The sequence below is a fragment of the Pleurodeles waltl genome, chromosome 1_2 (assembly GCF_031143425.1).
Source record: "Pleurodeles waltl isolate 20211129_DDA chromosome 1_2, aPleWal1.hap1.20221129, whole genome shotgun sequence".
Classification (NCBI taxonomy): Eukaryota; Metazoa; Chordata; class Amphibia; order Caudata; family Salamandridae; genus Pleurodeles; species Pleurodeles waltl.
This window is the reverse complement of record NC_090437.1, coordinates 985,963,873-985,987,655: the sequence shown is the minus strand read 5'-3', so window position 1 is coordinate 985,987,655 and position 23,783 is coordinate 985,963,873. Positions and strand designations below refer to the sequence as shown.

General features: G+C 42.7%; 1 protein-coding gene across 1 annotated transcript in view; it reads right to left on the bottom strand.

Moving 5' to 3' along the window:
* The window catches only part of LOC138246875 (uncharacterized), a 204,523-nt gene that overhangs the window by 112,948 nt on the left and 67,792 nt on the right, over positions 1-23,783 (bottom strand). The window lies entirely within an intron of this gene.

Here is a 23,783-nt window from a genome sequence, read left to right as displayed (position 1 = left end):
AGGATCCAGTGTGAGCGCTGGCGCTCAGTTTTTTGCAAGACATGGGCTAAAGTTTTCCGAGGCCTGTGTGGTATGCACTGAACTTTAACGAGCAGGTAAACAGCAACTGGAATGACGTGCTGAGCGTCCTGGGAAAAGCTGCATGTAACTATATCACGCATAAATATCACACACCATTGCATGTGAGAATCCCAAAAATGCAGGTCATCTTGTCATTATTTGTCATGTGGCTGGAAAAGCTGGCCAGTGGGTTAATATGCTTATTGCACGTGTTATGAACTACACAATAAACGTTTCGATTCTATTCAGATTGTAGTAACGTTTATTTTCAGCGAATTGTAAAAAACAATTTGCCTCTTTCCAAACGTAAAAACAATAATTTAGGCAACATATAGCATAATGCAGGTATACTTTATGATGACACTCCCAGTGTTCTCTGTTGCCAAGAACACATTAAGTGAAAACTATCAGAACGTGTGCCATGTTTCACCATAAGATTTTTTCTGTGCAAACATTCACACACACACACACACACACACACACACACAGGGCAATATTGTGCCTCATTCACAAAGCGGCAGATGTATATCTTTCTCCAAATGAGTTGCAACATTATTGCTTGTATACCAAGTAAGTTGGAAACAGTGGTAGTATTCACCACACATAGTAAATACGGATTTCCAAAGTAAATACATCTTATTCTATGTTGTGGAGGCAAAAAAATTCGGAATTGCAAGTGGTCTTGGTGTTTATCGTACTGCATTCCACATATATGGGCCTTTTTTTGCCCTTTTCTCCCATACATTTTAGCAGGTTTGACCCTGTAAGCTTATCTGAGAAAAAACGTGGGAGTATCCTGTTTATGAAGGGATTAGAATATGAGGTATGGGCGGGAGCAGAGGGTGCAGCACTGAGGAGGGAGGAGGTGCTGGGACTGCGCCAATTTCAGTTATCGACCAGCTGGGAGGAGCTGATGATACGATAGAGGGGTATAGACGGGGACCCAGAGGAAGGAGGCTTGGATTAGTTCGATTGAGTGTCCATTAAGGGAACGATGTGCTGCGCTGGGAGATTAAGGGCCAGATGTAGCAAAGGTTTGCGACTCGCAAACGGGCAGAATCGCAATTTGCGACAGTGCAAAATCCGAAATGGGATGCAAAAAGCCCATTTCCGACTCGCAAAAAGCGATGGGACCCGTTTGCGAGTCGCATCCGTTGCAACCCCATTTTGCGACCCGCAAATTCCAAGTCGCAATTTGCGAGTCGCAACCCTTATGCAATTGCAACTCGCAAATTGCGACTAGTCGCAAAAAGGCCATTTTGCATGTCCCATTTACCACCAACTCAGAGCAGGTGGTAACCATTACCAAAGTATAAAAGGAGACCCAGAAGGCATCTGGGTTACACAAGATGGCGGAGATATACCTGATAGCAGTGAGAAGGAGAGTCCACGCAGCCCAGCAGAGGAGGAGGAGGGGCCACAGACAGGAGAAGATATATAGAACAAGGCAGACTCTTTTTCAGCAAACTGAGGATGAGATCTATGACAAATACCGCCTTAGCAGCGCAGCCATCCTAGAATTAATAGATTTACTCAAACCACAGCTAGAGCACCAAACTCTGCGTGGCTGCGCCATCCCTACGCATGTGCAAGTGCTATGCTCACTGCACCTCTTGGCCTCAGGGAGCTATCAGGGGGTCATTGCTGTGGCAGGTGTGGTATCCCAAAGTGCAGTGTCAAGGTTCCTCAGGGCCTTCATAGATGCCTTAGTCACGCACATGTCCCACTTCATATACTTACCAAGGAATGAGGCAGAAATGAACAGCACCAAGCTGGACTTTTACCGCATTGCCCACTTTCCCCATGTCATAGGGTGTGTAGACACACATTCAAATATGCCCCCCTGCTAATCTAGAACACATTTTCCGCAACAAAAAGTGTACCCACTCACTCAATATTCAGGTTGTTTGTGACGCCCATTATGTCATCACTGACATTGTAGCTAAGTTTCCAGGCAGTACCCATGACTCATACATTTTTAGGCATAGTGGGATACATCAACGCCTGGAACATGGGGAATTCGGAGACGGTTACCTCCTAGGTAGAGCCACAGACACTTGCAGACATACACACAGGTCACTGTGCACGACAATCTGGACTTCCTAACAGTGTACTTTTGTGCCCAACAGGTGACAGTGCATATGCTCTCAGGCCTTGGATCATGACTCCGTTTTTAACACCCAGCAATGATTCAGAGAGGCAATACAACGGTGCACATAAGAGGACCAGGAACCTCATTGAGCGCACCTTCGGACTCCTGAAGGCAAGATTCAGATGCCTCCACCGCAGTGGAGGTGCCCTCCAATACACCCCCATTACCGCATTTCAAATTGTGGTCGCATGCGCCATCCTCCACAACATAGCCACCCGACGTGGGCTGCCTCTCACCCCTGCAGACCCAGATCCTGATGATGAAGAGCAAGAACAACCACATCGCCATCATGGGGATAGGAGTTTGGCAAATCAAGGCAGACTGAGACGGGAACACAATATTTTGGACGGTACGTGTCAACTCCAACCATACTCACCTATTAACCAAAAACTCCATTTGTTAAGTGGCAAAAAAATAACTGTTTTATTAGTGTATTAAATCAACTATTCACAAGTGAAGATTGTCCATGGGCAGTAAAATGCCAACCAGGCATGTGGCACATTAACGTCATGTGCCACATTTAATGGTCCAGGGTGATCTCTAAGACCTTCTGCCCCTCCTGGGTGGTTTCTGGAGTGTTCTGCTGCACCTGTTAGCAATTGTCAAGGTAATCGCAATTTGCGACACCTACTCGTTTCAATCTGCGGACTCGCACACTGCGTTGCGAGTCCGGGTGCGAGTCGCTATTTCGGAACGTTTTTTTTCCTTGCATTACAAATTGCGACTTGCATTTTGCGAGTCGCATAAACTCGCAAAATGCGAGTCGCAATTTTTTGTTTTGCTACATCTGGCCCTAAGTGTGGGAATTAGCGAGCTCTGATGCACTGCTAGAAGACAGAAAGGCATAGTTTATTGAACCTGACACCTGGCCCAACCCCTCTGCCGGCATGCTGAATTGACGCAGCTTGGTCCTCAGCCTGGTCGGGAAGTAAATGTGTGGGAAATAATAGTATAAACGTCCGCAACCAGCAGTTGTTATTGGTTTACATGGTTAGTTCATACAGAGTTAATAACATCTACCTCCTCAACAATGACACTCGAACCACAACTCTAAGATGGGAGTAACAGGTATTATGTGTTGCCTAGTAACGCGCTCACCAACAGATGTTATGCAGATTACCATCCACCAAAGCCACAGAGGCAAATTAAGATTCCACTAATAGAGTATTTTAAATGGGTAAGCACTGCTGAACACAGTTTATAGATGGTTCAGAAGTAGAGCCAAGCATATGAGCGAATTGTAGGTTATGCTGTAAACTATAATGCAATATCATGTTATATCTCAGTCGAATAGTGGTTAGCGCCAATGATGCTACACAATGCATTGTCTCAAAATGTTGATGATTCATGTAGATGATGTAATGTTGCACAACTTTAATAAACAGATTTATGAAAATAAAACCCATGTATTCCCAATTGCAGAATTAGGGCCGCAGTCTGCAAGCAGGTTCTAATTCAAAACCGGATCCAGATTGTTATTGAAATCTCCCTAGCAGAGCATTAACTGTGGGCACTGATGTAGCAAGAGTGCCATGATTCCTCATGCAAGTAAGGGTAACCCCCGGCAAGCCACAGGGTGGTAGTAAAGTGCAGCCATATTTGGAGTCCAGAGGGCCCTTTAAATGCTCGGGCCCCGCTACTAGTGCACCTACTACGCTACTGTCAGTTAGGCCTCTGACTAGGGGGATGTATTCAAAGAATATCCCCATACATAGTGGAAAGTAAATAATGGCTGATTGATTATTGGTGGTGGGAGTTGATTCATAAGTTCAGAGGCGCAGGTTTCTTTACATGTATCTAGTGCAGAGAATCTATTGACCCATTTGGGTAAAAAAAACCTGAAGTAGCCCCCACCACCCAATAGTCTTTCTCATTCTCCTGAGTGTGTGCTTGTGCTCACCTGTGGTATGGATGGAGCCCTCTTTCTGTGTGTAGAAATTGTGTATTTTTAATGGTGACTTGTGCAAGAACATCCTACTTGCATTATAGAACTGTCCTGCTGCACCAGGGTTAAAGCCATTCTACTGTCCATGCACTTGAAGGAGCCCCTGCAAAACGTTAGAGACCATGTAGTGGTCTCACTCATATCAAATTTTCTGAGTCGCTGTCCATCCACATGCAGTCCAATAATACCTGGATGAATCCACTTTGGCTTCATCTGCGGTATGGCCATCACTTGCATAGAAATTGGTCGGTGCCAGGTGGAATGACTTATCTTTGACTTCCAAATGCAGTTCCCCTTCATCATGAACCATTGGGGCATCACTTTATTAAAGAAAACCTGGGAAAATGTCTAGAGAGATGCTACTTATAAGATTTTCCATGCCACTTCCTGAAAATCATGGCATTTATCCGGTAAACAGAGCAGTCCAAGTTTGATATCCTTCATGCAGAGCTGAATTACATAGCTCCCTCCTGCCCTTCATGCCTGCTACTCCAGGCAGCTCACGGAACACTGTGAGTGCTCCTGCCTAAACTACCAATAGCTAAAGAAATGCCCCATTCTTTCTGATTGATATTTTTCATCTTCATGAATTGCCTTATACTGTCATATCTGATAGGGGTACTGAATATCTTTCTTGCTTTTAAAGACTCTTGTATAAGGCAAGGCCAATTACATTTTAACCATGACTTTTAGGTCCATTCTTGATAGCTCAATCTCAGTCTTTCAGTTAAAGCTGCCTTGTAATGAGAAGATTCATTCTGTTTTTCATTCATACAAATGTAAGCATATGTTCCTGATCCTTATCAGCTTCCATATATACTCCTGCCAGCAATGGTACAAGGGCATTTTGCCAGCAATGGTACAAGGGCAACCAGAATATGAGGTTCAGGAAATTTGTGATTATCAGATGTTTTACAGTCATCTTCAGTTTTTGATCCATTATAAACAGTATTCTTTTACTGCGTATTCTTGGGAAGATGCTTCTTTATTCTCCCTGTTAGGTCACTGATTTTTTTCAACAGCACCCCAATAAGCTTGAAGCTTTATGAGAGGGCACACTGTTACACCTGTGCTGAGAGCAGTAAAGAGGATTCATCAGAGATAACACATGTTCAGGAGAAAAAGGTACACTCTAGGCACTGTTGGGCAGTGTGTAGATAGACACAAAGCTCAGCACAGGGCTGAGTATCTACACTCCCAGGACCGCATCAGGCATAAAGGCCTCTGGTGGGACAGTGTAAGTCAATGATGGGTGAGAGCTGGTGCCTTCTTAATCACTGTAGTATTATTCACCAAGAATGACATAAGAGAAAAAGGAGCTAAAACAGTTTAGAATGTTCGATTGCTTAAACTTACTCTAGTTTACAATTGCTCGTGTCCCTAAAGTCCACAACACAATCTTGAAGACTAAAGGAGCTTCAGCAGTTCTGAAGGCATTTGCAATGGTAGATGAGTGAATAGAGTTGTGCATCACAATTCTTTATGTTGAGCCTAAGTTGTTGTGTTAAAATTGTATGTTTTACATTTTTGTGATACATATGATTTATTTTTGCCAATGTGTATACGCCCTTGACGCTGAGCAGTTGAAGTTATTGGGCTCATTGCAGTCCATGATCATGGGATAGATAAGATAATATTGTGATTTTACTTGTCTGCTAAATTTTGTGGTGTCGGTTCATGGGGTACCATTAATTACACAATTGATATAAGGGACCCATAACTAATTGTTGAGAATGTACTAATAGTGATTGGTGCTCGTAGACCTTACTGGACAAAGGGGAAGCTGCATCAGTCAGGGTGATTTCCGCTGGTCGAGATTATATCTATTTGTGTTTGTGTGTAGAAGCTGGAAAGTGTTATTTCTAGCTAATTCTTGTGTGAGTGATTACTTTGAATTCCTTAGTGGAGAAGACAGGAGTTATTTGTGTACTGTGTTCTCTTAGAGTTTGTGAAAAGTGAGGTACAAGTAAATTGTAAATGAGGATGAACCACTGAGAAGAGAGAGAATTGCGTCAGAAGAGTACCTCACTAGGATAGGTCAACTGGTGGGAAATGTCACACTGGGATTGGTTGGTGAGTCATCAGGTGTTGGGCTATGATAGGTCCTTGAAGAAAAGGATCGTGTTGAGTTTGAGATACGAGTAGCGGTCTGTATTAAATTGTGATTTGGATAAGGCATAGAATATATTTTTAATTACATTTTGCTTATTTTAATTTATAAACTGTTGTAATTATGAAATGTTTCCGAGCCCTTAGAGATTTAATGAGAGGTGATGTTTGAGTACCTGTCCGAAAGGGCGAGGAACCTCCACCAGAAGGTACACCAGGCTATTAAATTGCAACAAGCATAGGACTTCGTACATGTTTGTGGCTTTGTCAATGGCACAAGATTCTTGAAAAAGGAGGAAGTAATAAGATTTCCACAATATGGTACATCTGACCTATGGGTTATTGGGAGTTTAGGAGGACTATTATATGACATAAAACCATCTCCTAGAACTCCAGACTATGAAACACTAAATGCTAGGGAGTGTGCAGCACATGCAAAGGAGCAAAATAAAATATCAGAATAAAACAAAGAGAGTCATGCATAATTATGCTAATGCTAAATGGAACAAGGAACAGCACAGGTGGATGCAAATGTATAGTTGAGGGAGCTAGAATATACTCTGCATTGACAACAGAAAAGCCTACAAAGATGTGGAAACAGGAAAATGAAAATATCGATGCTGCAGAAAAGGTAGTACTGATAGTGATCCTGGTGATGATCACTTAGGTACTCTGTTGTCCTCACATCCACTACCTTATGTTGCTCCATCATCAGATTCAGATAGTGCTACAACATCTAGTGGTATGGTTGACACATCCCCTTTTGACCCAAATCCTTCTCAGATTAGGGTACCACTTCCAGCTCTTTCAATTGCAGCTGCACCTACTGAGCCACCTTCTTCTGTAATTGCCCCTGTTGTTTCACCTTGTATTGTGACTGTTCCAACACCAATATCACAAGTCATATTTGCTGAGACTTTAGCAATTCCTGTTGTATCCAAGCCAGTAACTATTTCCCCAAATCCTGTTTTCTAGTTGCTGTAGATGGAGTAATTACAAGAGGGTTTATCCTTATGTGACAAAATTCAAAGATTGTTGCTTGAGCCCACCACAAAATGTTAAATCTCAGAGAGAAGGGAGAAAACTTGTTTTTATGACTCCAGTTACTAGAGGGGTAAGTAGAGCCATTTGATAAGGAGAATATGCCCCCATTGTTTGAGGAGACTCCAGAGATTAGAGCGAGAGGAGAGACTGAGTCACCATCCATGATTCAAGGGAGAATTAGACACTTAGACGTACCAAATTTAAAGGCAGAATTGGAAGAAATAATTATGGGATGTTTAGACATCACATCAGAATCCATATCAGGAAAATATGCTGATATATCTGAGTAAAGAGATTACAGAATTGGTAGGGAAATATGAGTTAGACCTCTCTAAGAGTTTTCCTTAACAAAAAGGGTTTCCGGGCACAAGAAGATGATGAGACAATCGTCACCATGCGCTTTTCAGTGATGAAGTAACACATTGCTGAATTGTACATTTAGAAATTAAGTGATTTTGACAGATTGGAGAGCAAATGGGTGAAAAAGAAAAAAAATGAAAAAAAAGCAAACAGGCAGTGTAGCGGTAAATGGCAATCTGCCTTCAGCACCCCCAGATAAAGACAAGGTCAAGGTCCTGATATTCCCTATGAGGGAGACACCAGGTGGAGGGTATGTTCATGTGCCATGGATTAGAGGTGATCTTGCAACATTCACAAACAATTTCCCCTTAACAGAAACAGACTCCTGCACAATGGTATACAAACATTGACAGATTTGTGAAAATTTCAAAGATTTTGTGGACAGATTTGAATACCTTTTTTGACATTGTGTTACCAAGTGATTTATGGGCTGCCTGTAGGATAGCTATCCAGTAGCCACACACAAATCCCCAAGGGATCCCCATACTCATGCACCATTGCCCATGGTGATGACAAACTATGATGAAGCGATTACTTTCCTGAAAGGAAAGGTCCTGGCAAGAGATATTGATTGGCTAAAGATCAGTAGAATGACTCAGGAAGTTAAAGAATCAGTGCATTCCTATTATGAGTGATTGTTGCAGGTCTTTAAACAACACAGTGATCAAGAAACTCCTGACAGGGGAGATATGAGAAGCTTTGTGTCACTGTCCTTTTAGGGTTGCGCCCAGAGACCAGTATGCACATATAGCAGAACATTCTTGAAAACAATTTTACTCTTTCACAGTCAAATGAAACCCCTTTTCCTAAAAAGCTGAGATTGCCACTCTGTTGCAGCCCTGTATAGTGCAGAAATCCTGAATTTGAAATCCTGGGACATGCTGAGTACTGTGGTGACGAGCAAGAGATGAAGCAGAAGAGACTTAAGGCTAAGTTTATGCTTACCCATGTTGACACAAAGAGGCTTTCACAGCCAACCTTATGTAGCAAATGGAGTGCAAGTTGTTGGTTTAACAGAATGGAAGTCAGATGATGAAAGGTGGAATTGGCAGTTCATAAGGCAAAGGTCGAGGTGCTCCAGTTGATCTGAATTCTGGTATAGATGATGCAATGCTAAAGGGATCGACTCCTTGTCATTATTGTAAAAAGATTGGGCACTGGAAGAGGAAGTTACAACAGAACCTCAAAGCGGTCATTGGTGATGGACAAATGCAAAAGGTTAATTCGACTCAAATACAGACTATTCCACTTCAGCTAGTGCAAATTTCAAATCAGCCATAAGCCCCAATGATCCAAGCCCCGCAGGCTCCGATGCCTTTGCAGAACGTGGGTAACCCCAGGTTTAATGCAAACCAAGTTCCAAGAGCAAACCTGAATCCTTTCCAAAATCAGAATCCATTAAAACAATTCCCATGTTTGAGAATGAGAGCTTTGACTCCAACAATTCACAATGATAGTGCCTGAATAGGGGAAGATTGCGTACTTGACGCAGCCCTAGATGTAGAGCGGAGTGGTCCATTTGTAGAAGGTGAGGTGAATGGCCACCAAGTGTAATTTGTAATCGACACCGGTGCTACTCATTCCACTGTTAAAACAGCGAAAGTCCCTGACCTACCTCTCTTGGGAAAGAAGATCTAAGTTGCAGGTGTTACAAATAAACAGATAACTAAATCTGTGTCAACAATGGTCCCTGTAAAAATAGGCTCATTTGAAGAGGATCACAGGTTTGTTATATTCGATTCCTGTAAATATGTTAAGGAGGGATCTTTTGTACAAATTACATTTTGTACAATAGTACATTTTACTGTACACCATAATGTGTTGAGTTTCAAATGGATGATGTAGAAGTTTAAAAAATGGCCAAAGAGGAGACAGTCATTGGATTGTTCCCTGAGAACGGTAGAGGACTTTACAATTTACGAGATACTGTGAAACCTGAAGTATGGGATTTTTCAGGCAAAGCCATCAGACTTATGAAAGGTGAGGGTCCTGTGTGAATAAAGAGTAAACCTAATGCTGAGTTTCTGGGAAAGCCACCATAAAATCTTACACCTGAGACAGTGGCTAGAATCACTCTGGTGAACGAATCAATGCCACAACAAGAAATTCTGAGCGAGATAGTTGGAAGTCTGTGCAACTTGCTGATCATGAGCTTCCAAAAAGCGAACAGCAAATATAGGATCATCTAGGACTTGCAAAAAATGAATAGTATAGTCATTCAATGTTGTCCAGCGGTACCAAATCCAGCTTCTATATCGTTTCAGATCCTCTGTCATGGCGAATGGTTCACAGTGGTTGATCTTTGCTAAGCTTTTTTTTTATCCCATGGCATGAGAATTTACCAGTTTTCGTTCTCTTTTAGATTGCAAAAATAGAGTTTTCCCATTGTGCCAAGTTCCACAAGGGTATACACAGAGCCCATTGATCTTATCTTGATAAACAATCTCAGGTCTTTAAAAATGCCCTTTGTTAGACCTGACATTGTTGGCATGGTTTCCTCTAACATATTACCTTCAGCTTCTTCAGCTAACTTCATTTTTGTAGCCTGCTAACCAGTGCTACAGTGATTGTGGTGCTTCCCTAAAACATAGTACCATTGGTATACCCAACTGGCATCTTTAATTTACTTGTACGTCCCTTGTAAAGAGGCACAATCTGTGCCTAGGTCTTGTAAATTAACTACTACTAAAGGGCCTGCAGCACTGATTGTGCCACCCACTTAAGCAGCACTCTAAACATGTATGAGACCTGTCACTGCAGAGCCTTTGCGTGCAGTTTTAAACTGCAAGTTCGACCTGGCACAATAAAGCTTTTGTCAGGCCCAAACCTTACTTGTTAATACATATAAGTCACACCCAAGATAGACCCTGAGCAGCCCCAAGAGCAGGTTGCAGTGTGTTTAAAAGGTTGGACATGTACTTTTAAGTTTGACATGTCCTGGTAGTGAAAAACTCTTAAATCTGTTTTCACTACTGCAAGTCCTGCTCCTCACTGAGGATAACACTGGAATTACCTTATTATATTTTATATGTGTAATTTCCAAATAGAAACAGGTACCCTTTCATATTTGGTGTCTCTGGAATCACAACTTAAAATCCTAATTTATGGTGAAGTTGGATTTATTTTCTTGCCTTAGCATTTGGTGCCTGTAGCCAGTCTCTGGGTCACCTGATTGAGTGTGGGTGACAGTTTGGCTTTCTGTATTTCCTCCTAGACAGCCACGCACAATGGGGGAGCTTAGGTGTGACTGGATGGGTCATCACCGGCAGGATGGGAGGGAGGACTTGAATCACTTGTCAACGGCAGCCTCGACGACTACTGACTGTATCGCACCCTCCCAGCTCATTGGAACTGATGTAGTGATGTATCACCCCGACTGTGCACTGCATCGTCGACGCCAGACTTCACATTGGAGAACTGATGTATCACTTTGCCTACACAGCACATCTTTGACACGGACCCTTGCAACACTACGCAAACCAGGATTTAAGGTACTTTGTTCAGTGGGTTTAACTGGGTCCCTATAGCCAGCCCATGCTGCATCGCAGTCAGTCTGAATTTCTGACTATGTCCTAGTCCGGTGTAACCTAATACCCATATTTGGCAGATTATGCTTTTTGGCGCTATTTTCACTAAAATGTTTGTAATTTAATATCTCTGGTTCAGCTGATTGAATTGTTGTTGTTTTGGTTTTCTTTTATTTATTAAGGAAAGTTCTATTTTTCTAATGTGGCACAGTATCCTTTTTGTGTGTTTGTACACACTGCCTCTAAGTTGAGCCTGACCGCTCAATTTAGGGTTGGCTTGTGCCTCACCCTGACAAGGATTGTGGTTGCTGCTTGACCAGGGCTCATACCCCAGTAAACCAACAACCCAAGTTTTCACACCCTGTAATTCAGCCCTTGTGCAGTATCTTGACGACCTACTTGTGGCATCAAGTACATAAGAAGCCTGTAAACAGGATATGATTATTCTGCTGCCTCAGTTGACTGATAACAGACATAAGGTCCCTAAGCAAGTTGCAATACTGTCAAAAAGAGGTCCTGTACCTAAGAAATCTCATTGAAAAGGGAGTAAGGAAGGTGTCACAAGAAAGAATGCCAGCAAGTTTGAAAATGAATCTACCTAAAACACAGAAAAAATTCAGAATGATGTGGGAATTTTGGGCCACTGTAGACAGTGGATACCCAACGTTTTCGTAAATGCCAAGCTTTTAACGAGGCTAATGCACAAATATGTGCCAGACTCGTATTCATGGGACGCTTGCTGTGAGAAAGTCGCTACTACCTCAAAATTAGATTGATGGGGAAAAGATTGAGCATGGCTGTCTCGATGTCAAGGATTTGTGCACCACCTCAAAGCCTAACATTAAGGATGAACACCTTATTGATTGTGACTATTTAATGTTTGTTGACTGTTCATGTTTAAGAGATAATGAGTGGAAGTTGAGAGCAGCTTATGCTGTTTGCACAATGCAGGAAGTGGTGGAAGCCTCCTGCCTTCGAGGTGTCACCTCTGCTCAAGTAGTAGAACTGGCCACCTTTACCAGAGCTTTTTTATCTCTCAGTCCAATTGAGGGTGACAATAAATACTGACAGCCAGTATAGCTTTGGTGTGGTCCATGACTTTGGACAGTTATGGTCACAGAGGGGATACATGACTTCTTCTGGATCTCCTATCCAGAATGGAGAATATGTGATGAGGGTGTTGGAAGCTTTACAGTTGCCACAAGAAATTGCAGTTGTTGACATGCACATTTAATGGAGAGTATAGAAATGAAACTGATGAGGACACTATTTTTTATGCTCTTGTCTGTAGCCAATATTTAAGAGGAAATTAAAAGTCTACAGTAAGAAGCATCAGAAGTATAACAACACGAATGGTTCAGAGCAGGTTGTGCTAAAAACACAAATATATTTAGGGGCTCAGCTGATGGAAGAACTGTGTTACCTGATAGCCTGTTATTCCCAATGACAAGGCATTTTCGTGGTCTTGCACGCATAGAAAGGGATGCCATAGTGAGACTGTTGAATACCTGGTTGAATACCTGATTTAGAGTTCTGGCTCAAGAATTGTGCCACAGATGTGTGACCTGTCAGCAAAAGAATGTAGGGAGAAGAACCCCAGTAACTTAGTAGCTATTAGATCAATTGTTTTGCAAGACCAATTAGCTTTGGACATATTGTTAGCTGGGAAAGGTGGTGTTTATAGGATGTTGAAAGCAGAACACTAGTGCTCATTCATACTAGACAACAGCAAGAAGATAGGAGAATGTGCAAAAACATTTCTGATTTAACACCTGCATTGGAAAACATGGAAACAACTAGTGTTTTAGGAACCTTAGGTAAATTAACTTCTGCTATAGGTAGTTGGCTTGGAAACATTGGTAATACATTTTTATGTGCTATGCTAAAGCCTATTTTGATTTTGGGCATTTGCTTGATTTGTTTGTTTGCTTTATAAAAGGGATTCAAATGTTATTTAGCAATGGAGAAAAAGAAAGAAGGAAAAAGGCAAAAGTGAAGAAATTGAAATAGATGAGTAAAGTTTACAAGGATGTAAAGGAGTTGCAAAACTCAAAGTGGAAGTTGGATGAGTCAGCAGAGAGCTGAGGTGCTCCTCAAAGATTCATTTGTGTTAAATAGTGATAGTTATTCTAGGAATAAGAGGGGGAAATTGATAGAGTGAACTTCCTCATTTTGCAACTTGAACATATTTATTAGTAAAGTACAATTTACAACCTTATATAGCATGCCACATTTAACAAATAACTTGTAGTAGGTAATCACACTTAGCTATTACAGGCAACATTTGAGTTAACATGTTGTAATGAATTAAGTAAGCTTAAATACTAATGTCGTTTTGAATGTCGAATTTACACGTTTAAGGCTAAGAGACCTGTTCATGCATTTACACAGTTGCTTTGCATCAGATGTTTTTCTTTTCTTCACACTGCAGATGTATTTTTTCCAGAAGAATTCGTTTGTTTTGTATTAAATAACTGATAGTGAGGTTCTCACCGGGAGGAGAGGAAGATGCCAGGAAGTGCGACTTGTGGAAATAGCTGGCTGAACCACAAGATTCTGTGTAACAACTCAAGGACATAGTGAATTATGAACCATTGTAAACATGTGTGAAACTGCTCCATCTTTTAGAAGAGAATGATTGGTTCCTGAAAGTGGGAACAAGTCGTAATGTTGCAACCAGTGTTTGTTGAATTATAATATTGTGTTCCTTAGACTAGTTAGGAGCATATTTCAGAGATGTGTGCTGACTTTGTGCTGAAAAGACCCTTCTAGCCTCAGCTAATCTTCACTGCTTCAGTGCTAATGCTTCAGGCCTATGCATTCCTATTATCTCATCATAAATCTTCATTTGGTTTTCTGAAGTTGACACCTTACTTTATATTGCTTAATTTAAATGCAATTCTCACCCAAACCTTTAATTTAGATGAGGGATTTTCCTGTATGCAACACACTTGCTGCATATTCTACATTCTATTTGTAATTCTCACCAATGTAACTTATTTTGAAATATCAACATTTAGATTATGTGAATCTGTAGAACTGATTACTGAAATTTGAATACCTACTGAATGCATGATTTGGTTTGAACGAATATGTTAAGAAATCCCTTTAAAACTCATGTCAGTTCTCCTTGTCATTTCCTGTGAAGTCCCAATTGGTCTTCACTGTTTATGGAAATTGATGTAAATGATAGCTCCTTATCCACTCTGCTTGCCAACAAAGGGCCATACGAGCAATGGCTGGTGTTGTATGATGATTATACCCAAAGTTTGGGATACAAAAATCCCCGGTCCGGGTCACATAGCCTGCAGTTGATTAAAGAGCTTCTGAGCCGAAAACAAAGTGCTGCACAAAAGGGAGTAGCTTGTAAAAAATTATAGAAACTTCCAGCTCACATTTCAGTCTTTCCTTCTTTGCCATATGCTTTTAACTTGTCTAGGAGTTGTCGAGTTGGTTGGCCTCACAAGACTCTTTGACATCCAGGAAAAACATAGACAATATTCAAACCATATCTCAAAAGGAGGTAGCATAGTGGTGAATTTAGTTGAGTATAGGTAAAATAAAAGACAATAATCACATCTACAATGAAGATGTGAATGCCTATCCAGGTTGGAAGGTTTTTTCAAACACAGTACCTTAATCAGTAAAAACAATGGTCGAGTTTTCAAAAAGGTACACAAGGATAATACAATAAAGCTGCGCAACACAATACTGATAAACCAGGGCCACTATATATAGTTTATAATCGTTTACATGACTGTAAACACTGTCACACTCATGAAAAACACAAATGAAGTTGTTGCACACAATTAGATAGTACGTATAGGTTTCACAAACATGCAACATTCATGATTGTTGCCTAGTGGTGAATCCCCCTAGAGTTAAGAGGGTAAGTAATCACAATCCTCCCTCAACAACTTGGTTAATTTGTTACAGGTTTAAAAAACCTTACTGTTCATGATCCTAACGGTCACAAACATCAATTATAGGTGGAAACGAAGAGAGACACAGAGGCAATCTAAATGCAGTACAATTGTAACTCTCCAAGTGAAATGAGAAGTGTTGAAGAGTTTGTGAAAGTGAGTTAGAGTGTCCAGTAAGATGTGTGTATCTCCAATTATTTGGGTTTGATATTGTTGAACCCTTAAATATACTTAATTAGCGACTCTGGACCAGCCGCTCCTTAACCAGCAGAACAACCTTGATGAAGAAGGAGGGCAGGATCCAGTCTGACCTACAGAAACAATGGAGTTGGCCCATTGAAGACTAAAGGAATGTAATTGACCACTCAGGACCTTCACAACGTGGCTATGATGCAGGCCAACCGCATGCTGGACCTCAAACAAATGTAGGAGTAGAGAGTCCACAAAAACAACAAAAGGTGGTGCGGCGGGGTGTGTGTTTGACACTTAGCTGTAATTTTTGTTGTACCTTTTTGAAGGAATCCTCCTCTGAGCTCAGGTTATGGTCAAAGCTGGCTGCTAGGCCCTAAATCTGCATATTTTGACTTTGTGGTATGCCTGGGGTCTCTCTCCTAGGCAAGGTCAGCAGTTTGTCTCATAATTTTCTGTATTAATTTTAGCAATCGTGTTTTTATGAAGAGAATATTTAAGATAATGTTGTTTGAATTGTATTCCGAGTTTAGCCTGTCTACCATTTTGGGATAGTATTCCGTTTCTGTATTGATGGCTTATTCATATTGGGCTAGTATTTTTTCTTTTCCTATACTGACTGTTTCATTCGTTTTTTTCCACCTCTTATATTGATTTATCTACATACATCTTTATACATCTGTGGTTCCAATTCTGAACTTGGGCTCCCTCCTTTGTCCCTGTGAATTATTCCTTTGATACATCTCATTCTTTCCTATGCAGCCACGCCTAATCAGCCAGTCACTCCTAGAGGTCTTGTAAAGCGGTTCTCCACATGGTGTATCCACTGCTCACACAATATACCAGTAACACTGCAATTTTAAAACCAGTGCTTTCTCTCTGCAATTAGGTAAGGGATGTCCTCCCATCCGATGCTATCCAGATACGCTATTCTGTGTTTTCTAATTGACCTCTCCGCCTTTATAAAGTTTGTTTGTTGGATGCTACACTTTCAACTGTCTGACGCACCAGTTCATATGAAGAGTCTACGGATTACTCACCCTCCTAGGGGTTGAAAAGATTACTTTCATAATACTGGACTGAATTATCATTTTACTGAATGTGTTGTCATGTTTGAACTACCACACCAGTCATTTTCTAATCACCTTGGCCCTTTGTCACTTGCTTGGACAACCAGCATTTTCACATTTATACGTGAGACATCTAAGCACTGTCCTATTACCCCACTGTGTTGTTGTTGTACCTTACTACGGTTAACAATAGCACTTTGGTGAACATCTACTTATACTTAATTTTTTTAAACACTATTTATCCTATAGCTTTTACAGATATTGGGGGCCGGGGTCGGCGGGAGCACCGCCAACAGGCTGGCGGTGCCCCGCAGGGCATTCTGACCGCGGCGGTTTGGCCGCGGTCAGAACAGGAAAACCGTCGGTCTCCCGCCGGTTTTCCGCTGCCCTCAGGAATCCTCCATGGGGATTCCGACACCCCATACCGCCATCCTGTTCCTGGCGGTTCGCCCGCCAGGAACAGGATGGCGGTATGGGGTGTCGTGGGGCCCCTGGGGGCCCCTGCAGTGCCCATGCCAATGGGCACTGCAGGGGCCCCCGTAAGAGGGCCCCACAAAGAATTTCAGTGTCTGCTCAGCAGACACTGAAATTCGCGACGGGTGCAACTGCACCCGTCGCACCTTCCCACTCCGCCGGCTCCATTCGGAGCCGGCTTCCTCGTGCGAAGGGGTTTCCCGCCGGGCTGGCGGGCGGCCTTCTGGCTGTCGCCCGCCAGCCCAGCGGGAAACACAGAATCACTGCGGCGGTCTTCAGACCGCGGAGCGGTGTTCTGTTGGGGGAACTCTGGCGGGCGGCATCTGCCGCCCGCCAGAGTTAGAATGACCCCCATTGTGTCCTTAAATAACTGTTGATGTTACTTCACAGCTACTGGATAGGAACTGTATCCTGGAATCCTATCCCTAAAATCATTGTGCGTTCTGCAAAGAATAAGACAAGTGAAAATGAAAGAGGGGCAGGCAACTACCCAGAAAGCACAAACCACGCACTGGTGTAAAGATGGAGCAAATTATGTTTTGAAATAGGGAAAGAAGTAAATAAAATTTATTGCTGTCCAATATTGCATTAACAATCTTTCACCATAAAAAAATAAAGAAAACTTTGTAATATTGTAAAATAAATGCAAATACGTATGGTGTTATCTGTTCATAATCATGTTATGTGTGTGAAGTTTTAACGAAGAAAAAAGTGTCACCCATGAATAACCTACGTTAAATAAAACGAATCATGCGTTATTTATGTTAGTAATAGAGTAAACGATTTCACACAAGTTATTCTGTCACATTTTAACAGTGAAAATGGTATGTGTTAAATTGGTTGAAATTGTTAACCATGTGGCTTGATGCAATGGACATTAAGCAGTATGGGGGCGAGTGGTTGAAAAGTTTCAGCCTTTTGTGTTGTTAAAGTTGTCATAAGTGGGAAAGGTATGCCCAGACGTGGGTCCGTTGCTCACTGTGCCACTGGAATCAAGCTAGCCTGGCTGATGAAGGGTGATACCCTGAAACTGGTCCCAGGATGCTTGTTTCCAGTCCAGGGAGGTCCTGGCCTGGCAGTGTGTCACTAAGCAGTATAGACTGAAGCCATGTTTACTCCATTCTCTAGTCAAGCAATAGAACCACACAAAACTGCATTTGTTTCATTTTTAGATGAGCACAAAACGTTTATGTAACCTGAGTTCAGAGCTAGCACATGATGTGAATACAATGCTGAAAAGATGCAAAGTCAAAACACTGATCCTACCAACTATCTTCCATTCATTTACTAATGGTTAATATTGTCCTGAACAATCAGTAAAGGTGTCCTCTGCTCCATAGCCTGGTCTGAACTCTGACTGAAGGGAGTCTAGAAGACGGTGTGTGCTGCAATGTGCCTCTATGTTTAGGACACTGTACGAAAATTCCCTTTTTTCGTGGTCACCCCTCTTTTTGCTAGATTTTATTGTGAGTTTTGGAACTCTGCACACAGTGCATGTGACCTGATTGCTATAAACAGGGTGAATTGAATATACTCCTAACTGAGATATTTAACTTACCTATACATCTCTAGTATATGGTGCAAAGTTTGCTGAGAGCTTGTAAGTTAAATGTCACTAATGGACTGAATCACTCATTGTGCCACCACTATAGTGACAGTGGAAAACATAATTATAGGCCTACCATTGTGCCACTGGAACACAGCTATATCTGGCAAAATCGGTCTTGGTTTGCTTGTATTCCTGTTCAGGAAGCACCTGGCCTGGCAGTTCAGGCTGTACCATTATGGTTGGAACAGGGTCAAAACTGAGGTTTATGGTGGGCAAAAGAACAATGGTTTGTAACGTTACCCTGAGTGATCATCTGTGGTTAGACTTATTGCAATCATTCCTTCCATCATCTTTTGTGTGTTTATTGGCCTAGCACAATAGCCTATCTTTACAGGTTTAAATCTGAAAATTTGACAGGCATACACTCTCCTTTTAAATATTAATGTCACCCCTAAGTAGGCCTTAAATACACAGCAAGCATGGTATTTACAAGTAGGACATGTACTTATAGTGACATGGTCCCAAAAGCTATTGTCATTGTAGCAAGGTTAGCTGTTCTATAGGGAAGCACTGGGATACAGATTTAAAATAAAATGATCTCTGCCTAGGAACAAGCTCAACAGTTCGCTCTTGGGCTTTTAAAAAATATTTATTACAAACAAAATCATTGGTAAAGCCTTTGTATTATGTTTTACAAAAGTCACCTTTATAAAGTCATGGACCTGGCCTGACAGTTCAGGCTAGACTGTTCTTATGGGTAGAAGGATCAAGACTGATTTGCTTATGGCTGGTTCCAAACTGGGGTGGCATGGTGAGAATATGAACAATGGATTTAACCCAGATCTGTGACAGGGGATGAGTGTTTGAAACGTTTCAGCTCTCCGTTGATCATCCTTTTGTGTTACTAGCTCATATCTGCCAGGGCAGCCTACTGCCTCCCAGACATATGAGATCTCCCCCACGCACACCATGCTTCGGTGAGGATGGTGCTTAAAATCCCCTGAGGGGGACGGCTGGAAAGACGGTGATGTGTATGAGGTACTGCCCTACTTGATGCTGTGTTCCAATCAGAGCTCCATGATTCTATACTTGAATGTTTTGAGCTCAATGTGGGCTCTGTTCAGAGTCAGGCTACGCTATAGGATGCCTTCAAAGCATATATCCACGGAGGTTGTATCTCCAAACATGCTGGTGTCCTCAGAGATGTCTGCAATGGTTTGGCCCGCCTAGAGCCCGAACTCAGTGACATCAACAGGGCCGACCCCCAACATCCCGGTGAGGCTCCCCTCCATCGATGCTCCACTTTACTAACAGAATTCTGCTTCCTGCCCAACAGGGAAACTGACTGTTTGGGTAAATAATATGCCACAGCTTGTAGATATGGGGAGGGTGAACGCTTATGCCATACAGTAGCCCATCTACTGCAAACAAACAGAGGTTGGAATATATTTTGGCGTTACACCTGGACGGGTGGGATAGGTCACCTCTAATAAGGATTTCATCCGCAAACTACTTTCATACTATAAACATTTGTACTCATCTAGGCTAAAGAGGTATACTGATGCGCAGCAGAAATACTTAGAGAAAATTGCAATGGTGTGGATTACCCAAGGGCAGCATCAGTTCCTGAGTAAATCTATCTCTAATGAAGAGATAATCCAAGCTATTGACTTATGTGATGGCTCCAATACCCCTGGCATTGACGGCCTCACAGGTGCCTTCTACAAGGCATATAAGCACTTACGAGCCTCACACTTGTTGGATATGTACACCGAGGACCTCGATGCGGGGAACTTACCACCTCCACTTGTTGTGGCAGTTATCACCCTCCTACTAAAACCTTGTAAGGGCCCACGCACTGTACTGCCTACCGGCCCCTCTCATTACTCAATTTTGATAACAAGATCCTCACCAAGGTGGTTGCTAACAGGCTGTCCCTATTGATGGACCAGATTATCTTGCCTATCCAAACTTGGTTCGTTCCCCTCAGGTAGACCTCCTTTAACATGAACATTGTGTTTGCGGTACTTAATAGAGTCTCCCTCGAGGTGTCTGCCACAGTCATACTATTGGACGCAGAGAAGGCATTTGACTGGCTGGAGTGGCCCTTTCTCCATGTGAAGTTACAGAAGCTGAGACTCCCAAGGTGCTTCACTGCCCTGATTAAGCTACTGTACTCCAACACAGTGGCACAGTTATGGGTGAATGGCTGTCTCTGAGGCTTTTGCTCTTGCCAGGGGTACGAGACAAGGCTGGTCCCTATCACCGTTACTGTTTATAATCACTATGGACCCTCTGGTCTGTCACTTACAAGAAAATGATATGCATTGTGGCCTTCCTTTTCACCCAGGTCCCTTACTTTTATCTATGTATGCGTACGACATACAATTGTTTATCTGCCACCCCTCAGACAACCTCGCTTCTATTGTGCACAAAATTATCAGATTTGGTGGCTTTTCTGGTCTACATATTAACTGGGCAAAATTAGTTATTCTCACTCACAGATATCACCACACCCACGCCTTGTGAGTACGCACTCAAATGGTGTGAGGACTCCACTAAATATTTGGGTATTGTGTGACACAAGGTTAAAAAACATGTGATCAGTCTCAATTATGGCCCCGCCATTGACAAACTTACAATACAAATTGAGAAAAGGCTATGTCTCCCCCTCTCCATGGTGGGCCAAATTGCCATTATCAAAATGGTCGTCCTTCCACGCTTATTAATATTTTTAAACATACCCATACCTCTGACCAACTCCTTTTTCCTCACACTACAGGGTCTGTTTTTAAGACTAATTTGAGCTGACCCCAGATTAAATGGGATATGCTTGTCCTGCCCTACAAACAGGGCGGGCTTGGCGTCCAGGATTTTCAGATATACTACCGTGCAGAGCAATGTCAATTCAAGTCTCACTAGTTTCATCCAGATGCCTGCCTCCCATACACTAAGCCACTAGCGATCAAGCAGGGTCAGTTCCGCTGGCATCTCTACTACCACAGGGCCTTAAATTGGATCCGTTTGAGATACAGACATTATCCACAACGAGCTGGGCATGGAGGGGACTCTGCTGTATCCTTGGGGGGTGGCCTTTAGTATTCTCCATCAGGAAAAACAATGGTTCTCATGGGATCTAATCCCAAAGAAACAGAGAAAAATATGCTCCACAATTTTAGGCCAATGCAAGCAAACACAAAAACCCAAGCACCCTAGAATGCCTGGATTTCTAGGCCCCTGCTCGTTCTTAGGACATAGACCCTGAGAGGGCAGAAGTGACAGTGAAAGGAGGGCGTCTGAAACCTGAGGCTATAGCCCCCATTCTCAAAAACTTGAGGCCAAAGGTGTCTCAGGAGCAAGTGTGTGACTTCTTTCCATCCCCAAGGCTGGCGGGTGAAGCCTACTCCAGGCACCACCTAGGACCTTTCACCTATCAGTGGATAGCTAGGGATCTGGTTCCTGACACTGACAGCTGTCAGTATTCTCTGCTGGTTACATGTTTTTCGGGCAACATTGGCCCTCACTTGGCGACTGAAGCCTGACCTGAGAGGCAAGATGAGCCACATCACTTTGGTAGACATGGTGGTGCTATTCACCTGCTTCATTGTCTCTGTGGGTAGGCTAGGATGATTCTTATCCATGGTGGGGTGTGTAGATGAGAAGGGTCCCCATGGACCAGGATAGTGACTTGGGCTGTGCTTGTCGGCCTAGTATTACTGTCTAAGATAAAATGTGAGGGTAGGTGTTGGAAAACGGCCTCTTTGAAGGGTCACCCCAAACATTTTGCCTTTCTCCTCCTCTTGTTCTGACCTCATTTTTTGGCTTCAGGACTCTGGGCAATTTACCAGTGCTAACCAGTGCTAAGGCGTATGTGCTCTCTCCCTAGAACCATGGTAACTTTGACTCATACCCAACTGGCATATTTTATTTACTTGTAAGTCCCTAGTAAAGTGCACTACATGTGCCCAGGGCCTGTAAAGTACATGCTACTAGTGGGCCTGCAGCACTGAGTGTGCCACCCAGATATATAGCCCCTCAACCATGTCTCAGGCCTGCCATGGCAGGGCTTGTGTGTGAAGTTTCACTGCCACTTCGATTTGGCATTTACAACTACTTGCCAAGCCTTAAAATCACATTTTTCTACCTACAAGTCACCACTAAGGAAGGCCCTAGTTAACCCTTAGGGCAGGGTGCCATGTAAGTAAAAGGCAGGACATTTACTATGTGTTTTACATGTCCTGGTAGTGAAAAACTCACCAATTTATTTTCAATACTGTGAGACCTGCTCCCCTCATAGACCAGCATTAGATCTGCCATCATATGCTTTTAAGTGGTAGATTCTGATCTGGAAGGAGTAGCCCTGTCATATTTAGTATTGCCAGAATGGTAATATAAAGTGCTGCTTACTGGTGAAGTTGGATTTAATATTACTATTTTAGTATTGCCACTTTTAGAAAGTGGGTGTTTCTCTGCTCTTACTGCCATCTGTGCCTTACAGCATGTCTCCATTCCACATCGAAGGGTGGAGGGGCTCTCTCTTACACTTCAAAGGCCAGTGGCATGCCCTCAAACAAAGGACTAATACCCTCCACAGTGATCCTAGCAGACAGGACTGGGCTGAAAGGGGAACTTGTACAATTCAAAACAACTCTTAGAAGTTTCCCCCACTTCAAATGCGTTTTGGGTATATAAACTGGGTCTCTGGCCCCACCAAATCAGACACTTCTGGATCTACACATGGACTCTGCCAGAGGAAATGCCTGGCTGCCCAAAGGAGTCATCTGGGCTGCTTTGCTGAGAAGGACTGCTGCCCGGTCTGCTAGCCTCTGACTCTGCCTTCCCCACAAGTGCTCTTCAAGGGTTTGGATTGAGCTTGCCTCCTATTGTGAAGTCTCAGGGCCACAAAGACTTCACTCCGTAGAAGAAAATCCCAGTGCTTCGGAAAATCGATGCAATGCCTGCAGAAATTGATGAAGCACCTGCCAAGTGGCTGAACATTTGCCACATCGCCTACTGGATCAAAACAGCACCTGCTCCTTCTTACCAGTGCATCAAGGATTTTCAACGCATCATCCCTGGGCAACAAAATATCTCTGCATCGCAGTGAGGAACCAAGGCTGCGCTCCTGGAAATCGACACATCACCTTGCAGTGTGGAAAGAAATGACGCATTGTCTGTGCCGCGCCGGAAGCTCAGACATTGTGCCTTATTTTTCAACTCATCTCCTCCTCTGCGGCCATAGTGCCTCATTATTTTGGACTCATCCCAGGTACTGTGTGTTACAAGGATGCAACCACTGATTCTTAAGGATTGAGACTCTTTTAAACCTTTAAAAAGTGATATCTCAACTTATGCATATTGGATTTTTTGTCGTTTTAATG